Source organism: Cupressus sempervirens, chromosome 3 (genome assembly GCF_028749045.1).
Source record: "Cupressus sempervirens isolate cs-2001-9-10 chromosome 3, ASM2874904v1, whole genome shotgun sequence".
NCBI lineage: Eukaryota > Viridiplantae > Streptophyta > Pinopsida > Cupressales > Cupressaceae > Cupressus > Cupressus sempervirens.
The window spans coordinates 945,631,515-945,650,397 of NC_143120.1; positions in this window are offsets into that span (position 1 = coordinate 945,631,515).

The window sequence follows — 18,883 nt, forward strand, 5'->3', positions numbered from 1 at the left end:
ACACTGTTTAACCTGCTTGATTGATAGAATTTGTGTGAAATGATTCTCACAGCAAAATCTAGTAGGGGATCTGTGACTGTGTCAATAGTCATTCCTCTATTGTTCCATTTAGCACCTATGTTTTTCTCTATTACTTCCCTTTTGTCACTTCGCAGGGTCTTTGGCCGATCTAGGGTTGGAATACCAGTAACCCTATGAACAGTTTTCTTGGTGAATTTTACTGGCCTTGACTCTAACCAAAAAGCTCCATCATGTATTCTACTTAAAACTATCCGTACCCATTTAGTTTTGAAAACAATCAAAAATTCTAGGGTTTTGGTTAATCCTTTTCTTTCTATTATTGAGAACTCATCTTTCAGTCTTTTGTTCTCACATAGTTTGTCATATGCATTATAGATTTCTAAATCTCCTATGGCTCCAATTTTGCAGTTATAACATCTGCAAACATCTTGGACCATAACAACTTTATCCAGAATAATTGATAATGCACCTGCAGGATCATTCTTGTATGCTACTTCTGGAATGGGCTTAAATTCAGGTTGTTTAACTTCATTGCTGACCAGTTGTATCTCATGAATCTCTCTACCCTTAGTAGTTCCTGACCCAGATGCCATTGTTTGCCAAACTAGGGTTTTCGATTTAAACAAGTTTATAAATTCTATGTAGCTCGACACTTAAGTAAAATACCTCAAATCGATGAAACTTGTCTTGAATCGTTGTTGAAATCTTCACAAATGGCTTCTGTGCTGATCTTGATCTTCTTCACTCTTTTCAACTTTGCTTCTCGTTTGAATGGTGGGAAAATGATCGAAAATCAAATTTATGTACCCTTCAAAATAGAGTAATTAATGCTTAGTGCGCTGCCAACTGTCTACTTGGCACCTAAAAGGTTTCAACATGACTCGGTACCCATTGTGTTTTCCTTTGCTTGGCTCCTATTGATATTTCACAGCTCGGCATCATCTATCAACTCGGTCGCTGTTAGCAACTTGACACCTGAAGAAAACTTTGACAGATCTTGCAAAGTTCTCAATTTTGACTTTGCATCTTTGCTTATGTTGATTTCTTCTTTGTAGTTCTTCTATGTCTTGGGACTGATTTATGATGTAACTTGGTTTATCAATCTCACACACTTATTCTTGCTTAATTTGATGAAGTGTGATCACTTGACCTATTAGGTGAAGTGATCTCTGCACTTGATGTGCTATACTCATCTTTCTTCTTCCATGTCTTATTCATTTCACTTCTGATATGTCCATCTATCTTTGCCTTTCCATTGTTGAACTCAGAACTTGATGCCTTTGACCTTGTTGGCCAATTCCTGCTGACATGACCAATTTTTAAGAAACTGAAACATGTAGTTTGACTCAACCATCTTTTGTAGTTCCCTCTAAAATGTGTTCTTATGCAGTTCTGTGGTAGTCCATATTCTTGACAATAGTGACAACTGTACCTAGTGTTGTAATCCCAAAATTCATGGTTTGATGTCTTTGCTGGTTGATTTAATGTCCACATAGGCTTTGATCTACATTCAAAAGCTCTATGTCCATACTTTTTGCAATTATAACAATGTCCATCAAATCTTGATGTCTTAGTAGTTTTAGTTCTGCATTCATATGCTTGATGACATTGCTTCTTGCATCTATGACAATGGTTTATACTTTTAGGTTTATCATGTTGATGGGCATTCTTGCTTCTACATACATTAGATGTATGTCTTTTCTTTCCACAGAAATGACATGTAGGTTTAACATCTTTACCTTTATCACTCGTTTGTTCTGCACTCTTTGATGATTCTCCAATTTCAGTGTTGTTGTATCCAAGTCTTGATGTATCATGGGTTGATCTTGGGGATTTCAGTAATTGCTCAAAATATTTGATGGCTTCACTTGACTTGTTGAGATTCTCTGCCACCTCTCTTTCTCTGTTCAATTCATTTTTCATTTGTTCATTTTGCATCTTCAAAGTAGAGATCTCAATATATTTCACATTGAGTTCATGATGAAGGTTCATCATTTGGGCAAGTGTATCCATCTGCATGTTTGAGATCCTTGTCAATTCAGTACATTTTTTTTCAAATCTGTTTGCAAGATTTCTCTTGTCATTTTCCATCATGAACTTATCATCAACTGCTCTTTTCTTTTGTTCAGTAATTTCACATATCATTATGGCCTGTGATTCATGTTCCATCTTGAGAGATCTTATCTCCTCCATTTGAGCTTTGTTTTTCTCCATCAGTTATGCTATTGGTGCATCAAACTCTTTAGTGTCTCCGTTGGAAAATATGTTGGTGGTATCAATCTCCTTGTAGTTTAGCTCATTTTCAGCTATGGCTAGATCCTTCCTTTTTTTTAATGAATTTCTCAACTTGTTTCTAAATTCCTCCAAGCTATGCAAAGAAAGTTGCACATCTATCACCTAATTTTCAATGATCTTTTCAAGTTTGAAAGCTTCCATCTTTAGATCTTTTCCTCCAAGCTATTAGGCTTTTCCTTGTGAGAACCTGGATTGGCTCTAATACCAATTGTTGGAATATTCAAATATGGAAAGAGTACTTATGAGAGGGGGGGGTGAATCATAAGTATCACACTTTAGCCAATAAAACTTTTAACTGCAAGTAAATTGCATGCATGTAAATACATCAAACAAATATGAAACTAAGCACATGCATCAACAACTCATAACACTGGAATTTGGTAACCTAGAAGCCCTCCAGGAATAAGAAGGTAAAACTAGGGTGGGGATGGTACCCACAAAAATTATTGCAGCAATATTGTTCAACCACTTCTGATGGTCTGCCCTGTTAAAGGCCTACCCTATTAAAGGCTTTACACTGTGTCAATAGTGACCTGGTTAAAGGCTTTACAAAAACTTAACATGAAGTGTCACCCTGTTAAAGGATTTTAATCACCTAATTAAAGGATCTACAAAATAGTTGTTAAGCTAACCTATCACCATAGGATTTTCATTCTAATACAATTGCTAGAAAGTGTTAGGTATAATGAACCTGATAGATTACAATCCTTGATTGCTGAATGCAGGCACCTTTTTCACTTTCTCTAATCTTGATCCTTTTGTGATCTGATAACCCTCACTTCTAAAAATAGATTTTCCTTGTGCACCCTTGTATGTCCACTCATATATTTACATGAAATTTTGTCTTCCTTATAAAGACTTCAAAGACTTAGGGTTAGATATGGATCTATGATCCGTATTGAATCTCAATTTCTCGCTCAATACTTATCTTTTACTGATTGGTTGCATGCCTTTATCATTTTTCTAATTGGCTGCATGTAGATTGCATAGGAAAGATAAAAATATTCGATCTCATCATTAAATCCTTCAAGATTTTCTTTATGTCAGTTGCAAAAACTATTTGCATCATAGTTTGTGCAATTACAAACTCTTATGCTGATATTCTGAGTTACTCGGCTCCTGAAGCATTGCTGATGCTCGGCACATGCTATTTCTTGGATAGCTCGGCACCTAAACAAAATCTATATCACTCAGCACCTACTATTACTCGGCACTTGATATAGCTCGGCACTTCATATTACTCGGCACCTGATACACTCGGCACTTGTTACACTTGGCACTTGATACACTCGGCACTTGTTAACACTCGGCACTTGTTACACTCAGCACCTACTATTACTCGGCACTTGATATAGCTCGGCACTTCATATTACTCGACACCTACTCTTTGTTCGACATCGTTCAATGGAAAAATGGTTAAGTGTATTGACACTCAGTTGTCAAATTTATTCTTTAGGCTAACATTTTCCTTCCTAGTCTTTACAAAAATCACTCTCTTGTATTTTCCATACACATAACTTTTACAAGAATCCATATTAACACATTTTAGACTTGGTAAAACTTGTTTTGAATGAAGTACTTTCATACCTTTCTCACTCATGTGCCCAAGGTTTTTGTGCCATAGCTTTGTATCAGAATCTACAACAACTATTTGTTCTCCCTGCTCAACAACAGCAATTGTTTCTGGACATTCATTTTTCTTTGAAACAATCAAAGTAGAAGGAACAGTATTACCTATACAAAGATATAAGGTGCCTACTTTCACACCCTTTGCTACTACAAGGGAACCATTTGAAACCTTCCAATTCTTATCATTAAAAGTAACTACACAACCCTCATCATCGAGTTGCCCTACTGAAATTAAATTCCTACTCAACCTTAGAACATGTCTTATCTCATGTAGTAGCCAATGATTCTCATTCTACAACTTAATCTTAACTTTTTCTTTTCCAACAATCTGATAGGGTTAATTATCCCCCAAATAAACAAACCCAAAATCCCCTTGGACATAATCAATAAAATAACCTCTATGAGGTGTAGCATGAAATGAAGCACCAGAATCTAAAACCCATGAATCATCAATACTTTCTAAAGATAGAAGTAGAGCATCCTCTTCGGATTTGTTACTTACCACATTTTCCTCCTCGTTCCCTTCTGGTTTATCTCCTTCATTATTCTTTCGAGTCCAACAATCTTTCTTCTTATGCCCTAGTTTACTACAGTACCAGCAATCTCTTGGTCCTCTGGATTGAGACCTCTTTCCCTTCGATTTTCCTCTTGATTTTTCACGATTTCTAGAATTATTTCCTCTCTCAATTATTCTACCTCTACTTTATGTGTTCAAAGCACTTCCTAATGTAGATCCACCTGAGGTTTTCCTATGATTTTTCTCACTCAAAATAACACTGATCACATCATCACATTTTAGGGTATTACAGTCAGAAATAGAATTACTTACAGTCATTACCAAACCATTCCAACTTTCACACAAATAACAAAAAATCAAGAGAGCCCTAATTTCTTCATCAAAATTAATTCCCACAGAAGATAACTAACTAGTACCAGTATTAAACTCATTTCAATGATCTGCAATAGATCCACCTTCTACCATCTTCATATTAAATAAATGGTTCATTAGAAATACCTTGTTTGAAGTTGAGGGCTTTTCATACAATTTGGATAGGGTTTGCATCAACTCTTTTGTCATCTTTTCTTTTGTAATATTAAATGTCACTGATGGTGCCAAGCATAACCAAATGCTTCCAAATGCCTTTCTATCTAAAATCTCCCAATACTCACCTAACATAGCTCTTTGTTTCTTGGATTTTCCTTCCAACGACTTCCATAAATCCTTTTGATAAAGATAGTCTTCCATTTGCATCTTCTATAACTAAAAGTTCTGCCCATTAAACTTCTCCACCTTTAGCTTACCCTCATTTGCCATTGCTCCCACTCAACCACAAGACTCCCGCTCAATCACGAGACATTCCTGCAGAGGATCGCTAAAAAAATGACAACAATCTAACTAAAACAAAAAAAATGATGATAGTCTAGTTCTCATACCACTTGTTAGGATTAAACCTCAAATAGAAATAATAGTTACATGCAAATATAACCAATATCAGAAAATAATAGATTGCATAGAAGAGAACACAAGACACCAAGATTTAATGTGGTTCACCCAATCCTTGGGTTACATCCACCAATAGCAAGTTCAATATTATTATTATCCAGTGATTACAATCCGCAATCCCTTACATCTCAATACTAATGCAAGAAGCTAAAATATCACCATTATATTATGAAATCCCTAACCCTAAGTCTTTTTATACAAGCTTTTGTTGCTTACACAATTAGGGATAGAATAGGTTGTTCAATGGGAAAAATAGCAGTGGATGCCTTTTACAATATAAGGTCACTTTTGGCTTGGGGGCGTTGCCCTCAATAACCCCCTTGGGGGCATTGGCCCTCGACCCCACCCTGTACTCCACAAGGGTGTTGCCCCCAAACCCCCATAGAAATAATATAGGGAGAAAACCACGCTGAATAAACCTTTAAGTCTGATTAGGCTCCACATCACAACAATCTCCCACTCGGAGATTGATCAGACTCCACAAGAATAACACTGGTTATTTTGATGCCCATAGGTCACTTAAGTGACTTTTTTTTACATGTATTTAATTGGTTTTTTTAATTTCTTTTTTTGCACTAATAGTTTGAGATTCCTAATGATTTTGAATGATTGAATTTGATTAGTGAATCTTGGGTCTTGAATCTTGATTGATCAACATTGAATCATGAACCAAGTTTTGATTTTAAAAATTCCAATTGCATTAGAATCTTGAGCTTGAGTAATTTACTAATTAGTTATTTCAATTTGTAAATTTGTCACCACGTATCTATGAAGTTTGAAGCTAAACTATCAATGATGAAGTATCATGCTACAAAATGATTTATTTTTTTTATATTTTTTCATTTCTTTGCATATATAAATTATAGTGTGTGTGTGTGTGTGTGTGTGTGTGTGTGTGTGTGTGTGTGTGTACACACACACACACACATATTTATTTTAGTATGCATATATAAAGACACGTCCAAAATAATAAAATAATAATAATAAATTGTACATCCACACATTAGAATTTCATATCCATAATAGCATCAAAATCAGAATCGGTAACTTAAGTTCTTAGTTGTGTAAGTTGAAAGTATTGTTCATCTTTAGAAGTCACAAGTAAGGACAAGAGTTACTGAATTGTCACCTTCAATCCTTTGTACCTGGCAACAAATCGATTCAAAACTAAAACCATTTGGAATTGATTAGGGTACTATTTTTTCAAGAAGAAGTGATTTTGAATTTTTTCATTTCATTTATGGACAATTTTGGTGTTGGCATAGCAATTCCACATCGACTCCAAGTCAACTCTAACCACATGTTTGACTTTGATCGAAAAAAACCCAAATTTTTCTTTTTTTATAACACATCTTCTTATTATTCCATTCACCCACATCCACATTTCCTTCCCAACATGGCTCTACACTTCAGTAGTTTTCTTGCAGCAACTCTTGGCTCTATATTTTGGTTTTGCACAGACAGTAGTGTTTTAGTGGTGTTTCCTACATAGAGAATAGTGTTTCCTGCACAAACAATAGTGTTTCCTATTGTCGTTTTTGGTGGCTTCTCTAACTTTGTTCATTGGCTTCTAGTTCAATGTGCCTTCTTAGAATTTGATCATTCTCATACTTCAATGGCTCCAGTTTGTTCCTCATTGCATTCAGTGCCTGCAACAAAGGACTAATAGTAGACCATTGTTTTTCTTTTAGAAGTTTTAAATTATTTTTTAAAAATATTTGTTTTATTTATTAGTTTTAAATTTAAAAAAAGTTAAAACCAGGTTATAGACTTATAGTTAAAAGAAAAGAAAAGAAATTAAAACTTTGAATTTTTTTAATTTTAAATATAAATAATTTATTGTTAGTATTTTTAATTTCATTTTTATTTTGCAATTGAAAAAATTGAACTCTTCCATATTCTAATTTCTAATAATAGTGTCTATTGAACAATTAATTTTATATTTGCTATTATTATTAAGTATTAATTTATTTTTAAAAAATTATATTCTTATATATAATTTTAAATTTTAAATTGATAGATGAAACAAGTAGATAATAAAAATATAACTAAATTTAAATGGTAAAGAATTTATTTTTGTATCAATTTAAGAGTAAAAAATATAATATTTGAATGTCACATTTAATATCAAAAATTTATTAAGTGTAATTATTTAAATTTAATTGAAATTATTTCTTCTAAAAGTTTTTCTATATAATTGTAGGGTGCTCTTGTTCTAGCAGTTATTATGGCAAGCACTACTCCTTCATTCACTGTTGACCCAACTTCACCATTATGGAGGCATGTGAAGATTATAAAGCATGTTTCTAGTGGAGGAACGTGTATTTGGGTATGTCCTTGGTGTGACGTGCAATATGCAAGTTCCTACAACCAAGTGAAATGGTATTTGTGTGCAATTATTGGAAAGAGAATAAAAGCTTGTCTAGGAAAAGATAATGTACCTATACCAATTTCTAAAGTAACATCATATATAAAGGAACAAGAGGACTTGAAGATGCAAGGGTTGAAAGTAGGTATGGGTATATGTTGCTTAAAGGTAGAGGAGGAGGCTCACAAAAGTTGCATGCTTCATCATCTCAGAGTCATACACCTAGTGTTGCTCCTGATATTGTGGTAGAAAGTCATCCATTTATGAGGAGAAATGAAGATGAGACTAGTAATCCGAAGATAGAGCAATAGGGTCATTGGAGATGGCATTTAATAATGATGTTAGAGATATTGTTGATGAAGTGATTTCTAAGTGCCTCTATGCAAATAGTTTATCATTCGATGTTGTTAAATCACCCTATTGGCAAGACCTAGTAAGAAAAATAAATGAAGCTCCAAAGGGGTACACATGTCGAGGTTATGAGAAGGTTTATACCACTTTATTCACAAAGGAGGTCAACCATATAGAAACTACATTAGCTCCTATTAAGGCCTCATAGAAATAAACATGTGTGTCCATTATTTCGGATGGGTGGAAGGATGCAAAAAATAGACCCTTAATTTATGTGATTGCAACGTCCCCTAAAGGGACAACGTTTCTAAAAATTGTTGATTGTGAGGGTTAAGTGAAGAATGCACAATTTATTGGTAACATTCTCATACAATGAATTGATGAGATAGGCCCTCAAAATGTTGTCCAAGTCGTAATGGACAATGCAAAGAACTATAGAGTAGCTAGTATGTTAGTTAAGACATGATTCCCACATATATTTTTGATGAAGGGTGCTCCCCTTAATACCATAAATACATAACAAAAACAAAGAAACAACAAAAATCGTGGAAACAAAATATGGGCTTTTTATTATTGTTGCAAATACGGAATTACATAATTCACAATTACAATATGCTAACCCACATGGGTGCCTTCATTACTGTAATTTGCAAGACAAAGTTGTAAACTATCACCCAGAGTTGTCTTAAATGATGTTCAGACATTTCTTAAATAGGCAATGTTATGTCACCTGGGAAGGTTCTAGACATTCAAACTTAATACCTAGGGCCAATAAACCATAACAATACATATAAAATCAACCAAATACACCTTTGAAATTTATTTTGGACATTTTGATTGGCCCAACTTTGGAAGGTCATAGCTTTCAAACTATTGCTTGAATTGGCTATTATAACCACTTTTCAAAAACCTCAACTTTTGATCTATAGGCTCGAATTTGCACAAGCACCCACCCATAAAGATTTTGGGCCTCATTTAGGCACTTTAAGACCTCCAACAGTAAGCCTAAAGTTTATATACCAAAATTGCAAACCAAAAATCCACAATAAATCCATGAATAGGCATGATATGGTACTGAGCCTCAACTAGTAGGCCGATATATCCAAGATGAATATCCACCTCTAAATTTGGGACATTCTGAGCTCGTATGAATGACTTACTTATTAGAATATTTCTAATAATGTTCTATCTATCATATGTAGATAGTTTTTATTTTCTGTTAGTTTCTATTTTCTATATTTCCTTTTTGTATATATGAGCTTGTAAGCTCATTGTAATTCATTCATTAATTATTCAATACACAAGATAATCTTTCAATTATTTTATGGTATCAAAGAAAATTCTTCAATTTTTTTTGAAAATTTTATAATTTCTATTAAAATTATTTGTTAAGATTTTTTGAAACTATTTTTGAGCTTTCACAAACAACCCGGCTAGGGTTTTTTGCAAATTGTGCTCCAATTTCTACAAATCGTGGTTGAATCTAAAAAATGTATTTTTTTGGCATCTGACTTTGGAAAAATGAGGTTTTGTTCGAAAAATTGTAGCCATAAATCAAGCCTAGTCCACGCGATCTGAGGTTCTGATGGTATTTGATCCCATCCACATCCTTTTTTGTGGAGATTTTCATGGCCAGATTACAAAAATCATGATTTCTTGGTGACGTTTTTTCATAAAAATGGGTCTGTCTATTTTTTTTGCTCCGAGCCTACATGTTCGTGCTTTATTGGGCATTCTTCACAACCCACCATGTGTCTAAGTTCACAAGAAGTTCTTTGTGAACACAAACTACTCATTTTTTGTTTGGAAAAACTTTAATTTTTTTGCAGATTCGACCTTTCCAGCCAACGGCTAGGGTTTTGCTTGAAATCCTATTTTTTTGGTCTAAATTTTTTTTTGATTTCAGATTCTTGGTGGGTTTTTTGAGAGATCAACTAGGTTCTCATCCATTTTTCTGGGTGCCTTGATTTTCAAGCAAGCGGATCCAAAAATCAATAGCATAATCCTTCTGAGTTTTTTGAGTTCTCTTTGGGGTCACTCTCTGATTCTTCTAGGTACTTGTCATTTTTTTTGGGTCAACCTAAACATTGCCTTGAACTTTGTGCAAATGGCATCCTTGACCAACCTGATGTTGGAAAATAGTCAATGGTTTAGTGGCACCAATTACAACCACTGGAAGCAATGCATTTTAACCATCTTTGAGTATTGTCGTTTGGATGCACTTGTTCTAGGTACAAAAACTCATCATGCACCCACTAGCATGCCTAGTGGGACCTCTAATACAATAGATCAGGATAAGTTTGATGATCAAAATCACGATCTTATTATGCTTCTCAAGCTCTCTGTCACAGATGATTAGCTACCTCAGATTCCCTCTGGCAAGTTGGCTACAGACATCTGGAAATATTTAAAGGAGCTGCATGAAACATCCGACAAGAGTTGAGCATTCTTTGTGAAGAATCAGTTATTTTCCACTATGATGGATGAACGTATGTCCTTATAAGAACATCTCATGAAGATTAAGGACATTCGTGATCAACTTGAAGCCATCGATCAGACAATGGAGGAAGAAGATATGGTAGTTATTACCCTAAAAATCTTACCAACATCTTATGAGCATTTCATAGAGACTCGACATTACCTCAACTAATGTTGATCTAAAATTCCCAAAGGTGTGCACCAAAATCCTACAGCAGGATCACTAAAACTAGTAGTTTGGCAGCCATGCTTCCTCACCCTCATCAGAACAAGCATTTGCAACTAAGTTTCAGCCATCTCAGTCATCTCCATAGGGTAGTTCGCATCAATCCTCAGGCAGTTTTCAGTAGAAGAGTGTTCAGTGTCATTACTACCATAAGTATGACCACATCAAGAAAGATTGTTGTCAGTGACTCGCTTCTGAATAGAAGAAGTTGGGAGGGTCCAATCAGTAGACTGATATGGGAGGGTCCAATCAGCAGGACAATGTTGCTAAACATTCTGAGACAAAGGAGTCTGTGTTCTATGCTTTTATGGCTAAAAGCCCTTTCAACTCAACTCGATCCTCTACTTGGTATATTGACTCTAGTGCTTCACATTATTTCTCTCATCAGCGTGACTATTTTATAGATTTATATCCATACAATGATTTAGTTGTGTTTGGTGGAGGAGAGGAGTTCAAAATTATTGGCAGAGGAAATGTTTAGATACAATCTGGTGGGTGTCAACTCATCCTTCTCAATGTCTACTATGTTCCTAGTATGGCACTCAATCTTCTCTCTATGAGTCAGATCATGATAAATTCTCCTCAGTTGGATGTGGTGTTTAGTGCCCACAAATGCTCTGTTATTGATCGAGAGACTCGTCTTACTGTTGCTACTAGTCTAGAGGATCATGGCCTATATCAGTTTACTAACACTGGTGATTCTCTTGAAATAGCTATGGCAACTCATGATTTATCTCTTAGCACTTTGTGACATTAGAGACATGGACATCTCAACATCCAATATCTCTCTTAGCTATCTTGGGAGGTACTTGTTTCTAGATTACCATCAATTTAGCTGCAACATCTTGGAGTGTGTGATGCCTGTCAAGCTGGCAAACAACATCAAACTCCCTTCAAAGAAGGAGATTCTTGGTGTGCCTCTCAAGTACTTCAATTACTTCATGATGATATTTGTGGTCCTATGAATACATCTTCAGTTATTGGTTGCAAATATATTTTGCTTATGTTGATGATTTTAGTAGAAAAATGTGGGTGTACTTTTTAAAACAAAAATCAAATGCACTTAGTACATTTCAGAATTTTAAGTTGTTGGTTGAAAACAAGTCTGGCTATAGTATCATTTCACTTAGAACAGATAATGGGAGGAATTTTTTTCTGATGCATTCTTCGATTTTTGTGTTGAACATGGCATCAAGCGCCAATTCACCACACCTTACACTCCTCAGCAAAATAGTGTTGTTGAGCATTGCAATCGTATGATTGTTGAGATGGCTCGTTCTATGTTAGAACATAAGAGTGTTCCTAATAAGTATTGGGCAAAAGCAGTGTTTATTGTTATTTACCTTTTGAATCATTCTCCTACTCAGGCTGTCAAGAATAAAACTCCCGAAGAACTGTGATCTAGTCATAAGCCCAAGATTAGCCACCTAAAGATTTTTGGCTCTCTTGCTTATGTTTGGATTCTTGATGCTAAACATTCCAAATTAGATTCCAAGACTCAAAGACTCATGATGACAGGGTATAGTGACAACCATAAGGCCTACAGATTGATAGATATCAACACTGATCATCTTATCTTTAGTCATGATGTTGTTTTTGATGAAACTCGAGGACCATTTTTGTCCTCTTTTGAGCAATGTTCTGAGGAATAGCCTCACAGTGTTTCCCTTCCTTTAGCACCATCTGACATGCAAAATGACATAGATAATGCCTGCCCTGGGACACCTGATGTTGATCCTATTGAGACTCCTACAAATGATCCTCCTCGTGTTGTTTCTCCTAAACCTCTTCTAGCTCCTCTAGAGGACATCTCTTCTACTCTCTGACCCAAATAGTGGGTTAAAACTATTAGTGATCTAAGGGATAATAAGCTCATCGAAGGTAGAGTTTCTTGAAATAAGTGCAAACAAATAGTTAACTTTGCTCTTATGGCTAACATTCATAGTGTTTATGAGCCTCAAACTTATTCCATGGCTAAAGGTATTCATGAATGGGAACAGCCTATGGAAGTTGAACTTCAGAGCATTCAAAAAAATCAAACTTGGGTTCTTTCTGACCTTCCTACAGAGAAGAAGCCCGTTAGCTGCAAATGGGTATACAAGGTCAAATATAAAGCTAATGGCACCTTAGACAAGTATAAGGCTTGTCTTGTTGCTCGAGGGTTCTCACAAAGGTAAGGTATTGACTATGAGGAGACTTTTGCTCCTATAGCTAAAATGAGTACCATACAGCTTGTTCTTGCTCTAACAACTCAGTTTGGTTGGAAAGTTCATCAGATGGATGTCAAGAATGCTTTTTTGAATGGTGACTTATAGGAAGAGATCTACATGATGCAATCTTATGGATTTAAGGTTGTTGGTCAGGAACACAAAGTCTGTAAACTTGTCAAAGCTCTCTATGGTCTAAAGCAAGCTTCTCAAGTTTGGTACATGAAAATTGATAAATATTTAATCGACCATGGTTTTTAGTGAAGTCCGTCAAATTCAAAACTTATATATCAAACATGTAGGTGATGATGTCTTGTTTATCATTGTTTATGTCGATGATTTTATCATCAGTAGAAGTTTAGCACATTTGATCGCAAAAATCAAACAGGATTTGTGCAACATTTTTGATATGACAGATTTGGGACTCTTGCACTATTGTCTAGGAATTGAGGTTTGGCAGATTGAACACGGTATCTTTCTTTCTCAGTCCAAGTATGCTAGAAGTCTTCTGGACAAGTTTAGAATGCAGGATTGCAAACTTGCTCTCACTCCTATGAAACCTAGGCTCAAATTATTCATTCAGTTTGATTCACCTATTATAGATGAATCCTTTTTTAGACAACTAGTGGGTAGTCTCATTTTTCTTACTGCCACCAAACCTCACATTAGTTTTGTTGTAAGCTATATCTCCCACTTTATGACAACACCCAAGATTGATCATTGGACAACTACAAAGCGTGTCCTATGCTATGTGAGTGGTACTCTTGATTATGGTCTTCTATACACTCAGAAGTTTGATTCTACACTATGTGGCTACATAGATTTAGATTGGGCTAACTCTATTGATGATCGTAAGTCTACCGCTAGATATGTGTTTAATTTAGGATTTTCTGTTGTGACATGGACTAGTAAGAAGCAATAGGCAGTGGCCTTTTCTTCAACTGAAGTAGAGTATCAAGGAGTACTTAAGGCAGCTTGTGAGGCAATTTGGCTTCGATAGATGCTTGTGGATATGCATGTTCCTCAATCAGGACTGACTGCTATATTCTATGATAATCAGGGAGTACTCAAAGTGGCAAAGAATTTGGTCTTCCATGAATGAACCAAGCATGTCAAAACACATTGTCATTACATTTGTTAGCTAGTTGAAGAAAAATCTATTTAGTTGCTATATGTTCCCACCTTAGAGCAGTCTGTTGATATCTTCACCAAGTCTCTCGATTCTAATAAATTTGTAAAATTTATAGAGGCTATTGGTGTTATTGATAGATTAAACATTATGGGAGGGTATTAGAATATTTCTAATAATGCTTTATCTATCATATGTAGATAGTTTCTATTTTATGTTAGTTTCTATTTTTTGTATTTCCTTTTTGTATATATGAGCTTGTAAGCTCGTTGTAATTCATTCATTGATTATTCAATACACAAGATAATATTTCAATTATTTTATTACTAAGTAGCAAGCCTCCATAGGAAACAACTCTACATTAAGGAAACCCTTATTCAATTAGCTAAAATGAAATATTTTTGGGTAATGCAAGATTGCTCTTACACCCAAGATGCTCTTGCATCGGACACCCGAGGTAATTTGAGAAGTGACCCCATCACATCTAAAGTATTAAGAGGAAAACCAAGACGGTTAACCTCCTCCTTTTCTAGCCTTGATGAATCTTCTATTAGCCTCCTTTTCCATTTGACTAGGTATTCTTCATAAGTTTTGTTCCTTGTACTCTTACGAACACGATTGTCTAGTATCTCCTCAATCTCCTTTGTGGCTAAACTAGCTATTGGAATACTCTACTGCGCTTCTGCAACTTCATCTTCGTCACCTCCTTCATAATATGTTAAATACTGGTGAAATATTCAATTTAGCAAGAAACTCTACTTCATAGGCATTTCTAGAATCATGTCTTTTCACTATCTTGCACGGTTTAGACTTCTACATCTTTAGCTTATTATATGTACCCACTAGAAAATGCTCTTTTCTCAAATGAACCGTGACTTTATCTCCAATCTGAAATTCCTTATACCTCCTCTTCACATCTGCCTTAGCCTTGTACTATGTATTCATCTTTATAATGTGCTTCCTCACCTCCTCATGGATGTTCTTCAAATGTTCAACAAATTCTTCTGCTTCAGCACTACTTAGCTCTCCTTTATCCAATTGCCTCAATTCAAAAGCATTTCTAGGACTACTCCCATATACAATCTAGAATGGTGATTTACCAGTACTCCAATTGATAGAATAATTATTTGAAAATTCAAAATCATATCCCATCCTTTTGGCTTGTCTCCAACCAAACATCGCAACAAATTTTCCAAACTATGATTCACAACTTCTATCTATCCATCAATCTATGTATAATGTGATGAAATGAACTTCAACTTTGTCTCCAATTTCTTCCACAATGTATGTCAGAAATACCCAACAAATTTGGTATCTTGATTTGAAACTATACTCTTTAGCAGACCATGTGGTCTCACCACTTCTTTGAAAAACAACTCTACCACATGAATAACATCACTAGTCTTCTTTCAAGAAATGAAATGTACCATCTTTGAAAACCTATCAACCACCACAAAAATAGAATCATGCTCTCGCCAAGTCCTTGTTAATCCAAGTACAAAATCTATGCAGACATCCTCCCATGACTTCTCTGGTATAGGTAATGGCTGATACAATCTTTTATTTTGCTTCACTCCTTTTGCCATCTAACATACTCTGCAACTTTGCACAAACTTCTTTACATCTTGTTGCAATTGTGGCCAGTAATAATTCTCAAAAACCAAAGAAATGGTTTTATATCTACCAAAGTGTTTAGCCAATCCACCACTATGCTTCTCCTTGATGAGATTCTCTCTCATTGAACTTCTTGGAATGCACAACTGACTTCCTTTGAACAACATACCATCTTGGACAATGGAATCCAACCACTTTATCCTGTCAAGAGTAATAGGTTATGTATAAGCCTTCCATGCTTCACCAAAATTAGGATGCTTTGGATACAAATTACTAAGTTTTTTGAGCCCAACCACCTCAATTTTTATTTCTATCAGCAAAAGTTGTCTTATACTAAGAGCATATGCAACTCTATTAGACTTACCACTCCTATGTTTCAAAACAAGTGTATAACTCTGAAAAAAATCAACCCAATTCAAATGTCTTTGGTTTAATTTTCCTTGACTATTCAAATATTGCAAACCTTAATTATCAGTATACAAAACAAACTCCTTAGGAAAAAGATAGTGTCTCCACTTCTTCAATGCCTAAACTATAACATAAAATTTATGATCATAAACAAAATATTTTCTTTTGGCATCATTTGATTTATCACTAAAATAAGCAACAGGTCTACCTTCTTGGCTCAAAATAGCTCCTATTGCAGTACCACTAGCATCACAATCTACTTGAAACACCTTGTTAAAATCTAGAAGTGCTAAAACAGGTTGCTCTGTAACTTTCTATTTCAACATATTAAAACTCTTATCTGCTCCTACAGTCCACTTGAATTCTTTCCTATCCCCTCTCATTGTTTCTGTCAAGGGTCTACAAATACTGCTAAACCTCTTATAAACTTTCTATAAAAACTAGTCAATTCATGAAAAGATCCTAGCTTAGTAGCATTCTTTGGAGTAGGTCATTCAAGGATAGCCTTCACTTTTTTTGGGTTCATTTTCAGACCTTTTTCTGAGACTACAAATCTTAGGTACACCAACTCCTTCACAAAACTGCACTTCTTCAGGTTTATCAACAATTTTTCTTCCCTCAACTTATCAAACACCTTTCGGATATGCATCAAATGCTCCTCCAATGTCTTACTAAAGATCAAAATATCATCTAGATAAACAATGACAAACTTACTCAGAAAGTCCTTCAGTGCCTCATTCATGAGCCACATGAAAGTGCTTGGTGCATTGGTTAGCCCAAAAGGCATGACTAATCACTCGTACAATCCTTCCCTTATCTTGAAAGCAATCTTCCACTCATCACCTTCTCTAATATGAATCTGATGGTATCACCACTTCATATCTATCTTTGTGAAATACACAACTCCACTCAAATAGTCCATAATATCATCCATCCTTGGCAATGGAAATTTGTACTTAATTGTGATCTTGTTAATAGTGCAAGAATTTGTGCACATCCTCTATTCTCCATTCTTCTTTGGTGCTAATATTGTTGGTACAACACATGGACTTAGACTCTCTCGAATCAACCCCTTGTGCAACAACTCATGAACTTGCCTATTCAATTCTTCACTTTCTATTGGTGTCATTCTATGCGCTATCTTGTTTAAAAAACTAGCTCCTGGAATCAAATCCATCTAATGACTAATCTTCCTCACTCAGGATAATCCATTAGGTACATTATCCGACACAATATCAAAAAATTCTCCCAACATATCTACAACTTCTACAGGTACTTCCTCTACTTCTTATTTAGCATCTTTTGGAATTATAGTAAAACACATATGCTCATGCTTCATACCTTAGAGAAACTCATTTCCATCAACGAAACATATTCTAGCAACACTTATACCTTTTCTTCTTTCTCCTTCAATGGCTTCAACTTATTTTTCACTCCATCCTTGGTTAGAGTGCATGTATTTTCTCACTCATCATGTACACCATGCCTGTCAAACTGTCACTACCTACCTAGCAACATATGACATACGTCCATAGGTATGCTATCACATAGTACCTCATCCTGGTAGCTTCTGATCTTGAACTTCACTGAGCATTGCTTATTGACCATGACCTTGTGGTCACCTTGCACCCACACAATACAGTATGGACATGGGTGTTTCTGTCTCTTCAACTTCAACTTTGTGACCATCATTTCTGACACCAGATTGTCAGTACTTCCACCATCAATGATCACATCACAACACTTATCTTCACATCTATACCTTGTGCAAAACAAGCTCCTTCTTTGATCGATTCCATTGTCACCACTTAGTAGGACGTTTTTTTAACTAGGATTTCTCCTCTTTTAGCATCTTCATCAACATGTGCAACTCTAGCTTGGCCTTCTATTCTTTGATCTTTCCTTCCTTCGTGCTGGGAACATTCAAATGCTCTATGCCCTTCTTCTCTGCAATGAAAATTTTTCCCACCAAAGCCTCCTCTTCCAGATCCTTTTCATCTACCTCTTCCTCTTTTAATCTCTATTGTTTTGGTCATGAAAACAATTAGAATTGTTCCCCCTGTGGTTCTGACTGCTACTTCTAGCCTCATCCTTGTTATTCTGATCATCATTTCGGCCTCCATAAGATTATCTACCAGATCTTCCACTGCAACCTCTTCCACTATTCTTGCTATCAAAATTTTTTCTCTGTTTCTCCTCAACTCTTAGGGAAAAATGGTATGCCTCCTCAATATTGGTCATTCAAACTAGACTCGACTTGTCCTGAATACTTGACCTTAACTTATTAAGATAACAGGCAACTTTCTCTTTATCAGCTTCTACATGGCCAATTCTAATGAGAACTCGGTAGAACTCTTCGGTATACTCTTGAAAAAAAATTTCCACTTGCTTCAACCCTTGCATTTTCTTCAATAGATCAAGCTCATAATCCACAGTAATGAATTGTCGCTTCATTTTAGCTACCATCTAATCCCATCTGGTGATTTTTTCCTTTCCTCTTTTATTTCGATCCAATTGGATCTTCTTCCACCAGATCTTTGCATGACCCTTCAGTTTGGCCTTCACAAACTTGACCTTATCCGAATCTTCAATATCTTCATATTCAAAGTACTCTTCAAATTCATTGATCCAATTGATCAATTCCTCTGGGTTG